The 7,991-nt window shown below is 41.0% G+C and overlaps 1 long non-coding RNA gene across 1 annotated transcript; it reads left to right on the top strand.

Annotated features, from left to right (window-relative positions):
- The first annotated feature begins 4,739 nt into the window (after positions 1–4,739).
- LOC122464694 lies at positions 4,740–5,714 on the top strand. The gene is made up of 2 exons (XR_006288969.1): positions 4,740–4,948; positions 5,328–5,714. It is a non-coding gene; the product is annotated as an uncharacterized LOC122464694 (long non-coding RNA).
- Positions 5,715–7,991: the final 2,277 nt, after the last annotated feature.

Genomic DNA, 7,991 nt, shown 5'->3' with positions numbered 1-7,991 from the left:
TAGATTAAAAGTGGCTTTTTCCACTTTAGCTTAAACTGTTTCTGAAACAAAGTTAACTAAACTGGAGAAAGACCCTCTTACACTGGACTAAGACAGTGTGCATCGGAAGTTATAATGATATTGGGTTAAATTCACACCATACCTGAAAGTGGTATAATGCTCCATGTAGACAAGCCCTTAAACACCATAAGGCTTCCATAGACACACTCTGTTGGTTACTGAAGGTGGGTAAATCTAGTCTCTTTTTATGCGTGTAGTTGGGAGGTGTCATCTCAGACCTGCGTACAAATTATACCATAATAGGTAAACCAATGTAATTGTTCAATATATATACTTATATCAAGACAGGTCTAAACTAGAAACTTTTGCTGGTATAGCAATGTTGGCTAGGGGTGTGATTTTTTTAAATGACTTCTATAATGGCAAAAAAGTGATTTTCCTGGTATAGCATTCCCAAAAGTTAACCCCTGCCTTCCCCATTTGCTGCTATAAGCTGCATCTACAGTAGGAGAGGTTTCTTATATAGCTATACAAGTAGAGCTATATCAACAAACCTCTTGTGGTGTAGAATAAGCTTAAAGGCCCATTGCAAAAGGTATTATGTAAAAATGGCATTCAAACCCTTAAAAATATCATGACAGTATGGAAACAAACATGCTCCCTGGAGGAAGGAGAACATGCAAAACTGGTTGGGGACAACCCACAGAGAAATGGCTTATTGTCCTTGTCTGCAGGGAGCTTGGTGAAAACTGGTTTGGTTTTAAGGAGCATTACTTTCTGTCCCTGAGTATACCAGAATAGGGTCTTTTGGGAGTAAGACACATCACCAGTGTAGCTATCCCGATCCAACTCCTAGTGTCGATGCAGTCCAGCTGGTGCAAAAAATTTAGTGCAGTCAAGGCCTGGGGAAAAATTTTCAACTATGAATGGCTAGATTTAAGTACCTAAATACATATCAAGGCACACATTTTGTTCTAACTGGTCTTTAAGGAGAGCTGGCGAGACTGAGATACTAGTTGGTGGAGATGTAATCGTTAGTATTTGTATGAATACTCAGCTGCTTGACTGAGGGTGAGGTGACTAAAATGTATATTTGAGTTTGTAATTTTAAATAGTTGGCAGGGAGCTCAGAGCCTGGGCATCCGCATTTTTTTTATTATTCCTAAACTGAAAAAAAAAAAGATTAAAAATAATAAAAGTGGATCTGATGTTCAAAGGTAGTTTTCATACAGCACAGAGAGACTCCCTGGATCAGTCATTTATAACTGGATGTGTGATCTTGAAGCGGATGTGTGCATAGATCAGCTCAAATGAAACCTAGGTTCAATTGCCAGTGGGTGTCATAGAAGACACGCCTGAAATTTACGAAAGTTCAGAGGAAGAAAATCCCTGGCTTCTGTGAAAAAAGGAGCAAACCTGGAGATGATGTCTGCATGGCTGAGATGTTAACAGGCTGTTGTTCTTCTCCACACTTTGACACTGGGATTGAGCTTGTTGAATTGAGACTATGCTCTGAGTGTCTTGGTGCTAGCGTGCAGTACAATCTGAATCCAACAGAAGTGCTCTTGAGCTATCAGCAGCATGAAAGAAATATTATACTCCAGCGACAGCAAGCAGGGCAAAAAAGAAATAAAAGATTACTGCAATGTTTCCTGTGAAGGAAATTGGGCCAATATTGTGGCTGGTAGCTGACAAGGTACTTTCGTTTAATTTGTTTCTAATTTTACTCAGTGTCGGACAAGCAAACACAGATTTTAAGGGATCACCTTCAGCGTCAACAGGCTGTTGTATAGTGAGTTAAACAGATGCTTTAAAGTGTGAGGTATGATATAGAAATGTACCCCTTAAAAATAACACCATGTAGATGCAATTAGCTGCTCCCTAGGGGCCAAATTTTCAAAACTTGAGCCCTAAGTTGCTCTGGCAAAAATATATAAGTGTGTAACCTGCATTCTGGGCCAGATTTTCAGAAGGGGCAGCCTTCTTTTTGTGTGTGCAGATTTGCATAAGTAAAGTTTGTAACTTCAGGTTTTCATCCAAGGTTGATGTTAGAGGGCAAATACAGGTACTTGACCCTCTAGCTACAGGATTGTGAGTGCCAATGGTAGTTGGAGCATAAGCACTCTAATTTGCAAATGCAAAAAGCGGGTCTGTTACAGCCCTTTAAAAAATATTTCCCCATGATGGGCACAGACTGGGCTATTAGAGTTGAGTTTTAAATTTACTCTTTTCAGGGCAAAAAATAAAATTTGTTGTTTGACTGATAGTGGAATGTGACAGTTTGCTTCTGTCTACTCAGTGCCTAATATACTGCTTATTCTTAGCTAAGCTCCTCAGCTGCTTAGCCCGGGTCTACACTGGGGGGGGGGGTATCGATCTAAGTTATGCAACTTCAGCTATGTGATGAATGTAGCTGAAGTTGAGGTACTTAGATCGACTTACTGTGGTGTCTTTACCGCGGTGAGTCGACTGCTGCTGCTCCCCCGTCGACTCTGCCTGTGCCTCTTGCAGTGATGGAGTACAGGAGTCGCTGGGAGAGCACTCGGGGTTGATTTATTGTGTCTAGACTAGACGCGATAAATTGATCCCTGCTGGATTGATCACTGCCTGCTGATCTGGCGGGTAGTAAAGACATACCCTTAGTGTTAATAATTTTGTTAGTTGCAGTGGTGTGGCAACCCATCCTGTCTGCCTGTGTTATTGTGGACTGTTAACCATTCCCTCACTGATATACATCTCCTACCTTTATAACCTGGTCTATACTCGCATTAAAGGACAACATGGGCCATTTCCGGCCCCAGAAAATATTTTTGAAAGGGTCAAACAGACTCTTATGAGACTACTACTCCAAGTGTAAGACACTGCAGGGCTGAAACCTTGGAGTTGTAAGCTGCTGACACCCCTGCATCACCACAGGAGGACCTTGTGGGTACATATAAATGGGGATAAAAGCCCTGCAACACAGCCATGGCATGCGTGGGTCAGCTGACATGGGCTTGCGGAGCTCTGGTAGCAGGGCTAAAAATTGTTGTGTAGATGTTCGGGCTCAGACTGGAGCCTGAACATCTATCCAGCATTTTTTAGCAGGAAGTACCACCCAGCAGGACCTGAGTGACAGCCCCCCACAGCCCACTACTGGGCCTGTACCAGTACTTAAGGGGAGTTGTCTGCGCAACAACATAGACTGCCTGCCTGTCTCTGCTCCAGACCCTGCTTGTGATAGACCCTAGTCTCCAGCTTCCGACCTTGGTCTGTCCTTGACTGCGCTATTTGATTGCCGTCTATAATGTGGTGCCTGACCCCGATCTTCCGGCAACCGACCCAGCCTGCCTCCTGATGTCTGATTCTTGGTCTGCCACTGACCTGTCTCAAACTCTGACTCCTTGGTACCTGACTTGGCCTGATTCCTGTTGTGACCACTAGGTTTGTCTGCCCATGTCCTGGTCATGACAGACAGCATAATTCAGGGATTTGGCTTCAGCATGAAATTCTCAAAATTCAGAACATTTGGGATTCAGATCCACACACTAATATTCATAACCAAAATGTCACGGCAGTGTGGATCTTGTTTTCAAGAAAAATTAGGGTTCACTGCAGCTGTTTATGAGTGCAGGGTTGCAGCTATAAACTTTGCTGCCCAATTTCTATTTTGCCCTCAGGGATTTGAAGAAAATCTCGGGCAGTAGTTTAGAATACGTAAAAGCTGTATTGGGCTATGCAGCACTCTTGACTTAATTTACCCTAACGTTAACATTAATATAACTGAGTAATTTATTTGCCATAGACAGAAAGCGTAGGTAAAAACATGTGTCCTGGTGTGTTTACATTTCACTGTACAAAAATGATCAGAAAAGCGACTCCACGGAAATGACATCTTCGTGTTCCATACCACAGTAGTCCAGTTGACTCGTTAAATGATATTTTCATTCTGCATACTGGCCAGCAATGGAAACTCAGCCGAGGACCTGAAAACCAAGTCGTAAATGCCTGGTCTCAACTACACTCCTGAAACATTCACTAAGCTTGGAAATACTCTTTGCTTGGTAAGGAGCTAAAGGGAAGTTAATCTGGTCCAGTGCCAAAGGAAACAATTGAGAGGAAAATTAGTTTATGTTTGTATTTTCAAATGTCCATGCTAGAGGGACAGAGTCCATCAGACTGACAGAGTTATTGCTCTCCAGGGAATGCCAGCACAGCGTATCATTTGTAAAATCATTGTGGGGCTGGTGCTGCTCTTAGTCTTACCCATAGCACCTTGTTGAAGTCAGTGAGGTTGAAAAAGAGTAACTCAGGACAGAATGTGGTCCTGATGAACTAGCTGTATGTTTACTATAGACAAGTGTAAGAAAACTATTATACATAATAAACAACCCAGGAGCAAGAAGGAGAGACGAGTATCAGGAAGCAAAATCAAATTGCAGAAACCACATTCCAGAAAACTAACCTAAGTTTTCATTATTATTGATTTACTGTCTGCTAATATAGCCTCAAAAAGTGACTGTGAGCATAGTCTGAGAAACAGGAAATCAAAGGAACAGATGTGACTATCTGAGGCCAGTGAGAAGAGAACAGTACAGGGCCCTAGCAGACAGTGATTAAGGAAATGAAGGGCAAAATCAAGCCCTCACTGTCAGGAGCCAAGGCTAGAGAGAAATGGAATGTCAATCATCTCATGAGGGGCCCTTTGTCATCCTTCCAGCACAGGACAGGATGGTTCAATGAGGCAGTGATCAAATGTATGGTAGGGAACATGTTCCCATAGCTCCAAAAAAGAGCTGTGTATATTCCAGTCAGCTGCTGAATGCACCATATGTGCAGGGGACAGGGGGCTTTGCTGCAGCATCAAAACAGCAAGCCACACCCTTTTGGTCTGTGTAGTTTTGGCATGAACATTAGCCACACCTTTCTCCTTGGATTCAACAAAGTATTGGGCATGCAGGGCAGAAGGGTAAGTAATCCTCTTTGTTCTCTTCCCTCATTAGTGCACCCACACAACACAGGCTGGGATTTAGTCCTAAAATGGCACCTACTTAATCTTTCAGCATCAATTAAAGAAATCATTTGCTGTGTTAAAGTTTTAAATGGTGTTTACTGAGACATATGGGTATTTACTATGTGCAAATGTTATGTTTACTTTTAGATGTTTTTGTATGTGCATATTTGTGTTAGTGATAATATTATGATGGTAATTTCTACATAAATGTGTATAGTATGTTTTTAAAGTGTCTCACGAGGTAGTTATTATTTATCTTGATGCTAATTGCATTGGGAATATGACAATATTGAATTGTATGCTAAATGTATGTTTCCTTTGTACACCTTTTTAGGGCAAGTTTACAACCATTATGAGCCTGCATTGATCCAAACTGGGCTAGACAAAACAGTGGAGACCTCACTGCAGTTGTCCAGACGCCTAAGGTGACAACTGAAAGTCAAAGATGCTTTTGTGTCAGTTGGTTGAGGGGGCTTGTGAAAAGACTTCTGTGGGGATTAATTTTCAAACTTTTGAGAGAAAATACAATTTTGAGACTCTTGGGTGAAATTGTTAGAGTCTTTAGAAAGAAAGGAGAATACTGGTCCTAAAACAATAGATAAAGGAATAAAAAGGGGCATGAAGTGCAAAAATGTTTCAGTAGTTGAAAATGTTGAACCTTATGTTCCTAGTTTTCTTAGCTATTGGTCTGTAGCTTAATAAAACATTATCTGATAAGGAATTGCAGTGTATTGTCATCTTTCCTGAAGCAAAGAATCTACTTGAAACAAAACTAGATAATGTCTGGGAAACACAACAACAACAACCAAAAAAAGGGTGGGCCAAATTCATCACTGTATGTATGGATCTAAAAGATGTGTTTATCAGAATAGTGGAATACACTCAAATGTTGTTTTGCAATGACCCAGTTAATCAGAGACTTATTACAATATCAGCTGGTATGCTGGTCAAATGATTTATCAGGTAAGTACTCTACTCTAGTGATAGTGATTATCATGATTTATCAGATACTTCTTAGCATCATGATAAAGGAAATACCTTTCAAAATTATTGGCATATCACCTGAGACATGATGCAAGTGATTTAACTTCTTAAATGTCTCAGATGGTCTTCTTTATTAATTAAAACTTGGAATCCTTGCAGAAAAATAGAATCAGTGTAAAAATGACATCAGAAAGGAAGAGAATGAAAGGTACAGAAATCTAGACCATTGAAAAGCACCTTTGAATTGTATATGATAAAGATCTTGTAATGGCAAGTCTCAGATTTCTGTGAATTCAGCATAGAAAGGCAGTGTATGAAGGAGTTACAGTCAACTCAGAAAACAACTAAAATGAATTTTTGTCTCTATAACATAGCATTTACACACACCTAATAAGAAAAACACATTTCAAAATCCACTGCTATGAAGGAGTCATGTTGTTTTATCTGTGGATATCAGTGAGAGCTTTTTTCAGTGTGTTATACCCACTGGAGAGAAGGGGCCAAAGTAGATCTAACTGGCTTAAAAGAATTATGTATATGTCAGGAATATTGAGTTATCTAAGTGGGTGATGCCTTTATAGCATACTGGGCTGTGTCACAGCGGAGGGAGGTTATAAAGACAAGCCAGTAATTCCAAATGTTTTTAAACTGTTTTAAAATTTATTAGGGTCTGAATGCTTCTGAGAAAGTCATATTTTATTACTTTAACTCTTGTTTGGATATTTAATGGCTGTCTGGAGAGACTTCTGCGGTTAGCTTTTAACACCTAATTATCACTTCACCATAGAGCTTGGGTTAAATGGGGATTGGGTATTGCAATGCTTAAAGGACTCCTGACATGGGATTTCTTTTTGAATCCAGTTAAGTGAATTATTCCTTTAACAGGAATCTCTTTAGCATGTAAGGAAATTAAAAATAAGAAAGGGTTTGGATTTTAAGAGAGAGGGAGATGGCCAGTTAAATTAGGCAAGGGAGGTGGGGGTCTACTCTGATTATTTCCAGCCAATTTACATGCTCAGACACAGACACTGTCTAAGAGCTAGAGGAACACATAATGGAAAGTGACTGAATAAAGAAGATCCATCCTAGATAGCAAACAGCACTAATTACAGTAATAAGTAAGACCCCTCTCTTTGTGGAACTCAGTACAGTAGTTATAATGTGGATGTTAGTATAAATGTAGCCTTTTTTTGGTGGAATGCCAGTTGTATTTTCCAGAGCCCGGTCTCTTTAAGACTTGGAACTCTGCCGAAGAGGTCAGAGCCAGGACACAGCGGTTGTGGTGGGAGCTCCACAGTAGTGTCCAGTAGTGGGGCTTGTGCCAGCTGCGTGTGCTTGCTGGACTCAGGAAGAAATCTTCATAAACTTCACCAGTTTGAAACAGCATCCTGCTCTGGGAGGTGAACACCCTTTTCCAAGCAATATCCTTTCCCCACTATCTGCCTCCCTCCCACCACAAACGTCATCCACCTCCAATGAAGTTTGAACAAGCCTTTGACAAGTATGATGCCTTTATCTGGCTTGTAACTGTACCAAGGAGGCTCTACTGTATATAGTCCCAGACTGTGGCTTTAAAGCCACAGCCTGCACTGAGGAAAGAGAAGAGAGAGGGAAAGAGGAAGAAGAAGGGGCTTGACAGTAACAGGGGTCCCAGGAGGAATTTTGCTGGCCAGTGCATAGGGTGAGAAAGGATTCGGGAGGCCAAGGCTGCCAGCAGTGAGACTATGCTTGGCTCCTGTACACAGGAGAAGCTCTTTATGCCCTTTCCCCTTCCCTGGCACAACCACCCAGGGTGAGGTGGAATCTACTCTTCAGTGTTTTATCTTACGAGACTTTTATAATTGTTCAAAAAGGTGTAGTAGAGGTAGATAATAAAAACAAAGTTAGAGGCAGGCCACATGCGGTTGTAAAACATGAATGATTCCACATGACTAGTAGCTGACATTGTTAGTTTATCTATCTGGCCTCTTGTCACACACCATTTTAGCAGGACTTCTAAGAGATGTTTCTTTTT

This window comes from Chelonia mydas, chromosome 2, assembly GCF_015237465.2.
Source record: "Chelonia mydas isolate rCheMyd1 chromosome 2, rCheMyd1.pri.v2, whole genome shotgun sequence".
NCBI lineage: Eukaryota > Metazoa > Chordata > Testudines > Cheloniidae > Chelonia > Chelonia mydas.
The sequence above is the reverse complement of the archived record's forward strand: the minus strand, read 5'-3'. Positions and strand labels throughout refer to the sequence as shown.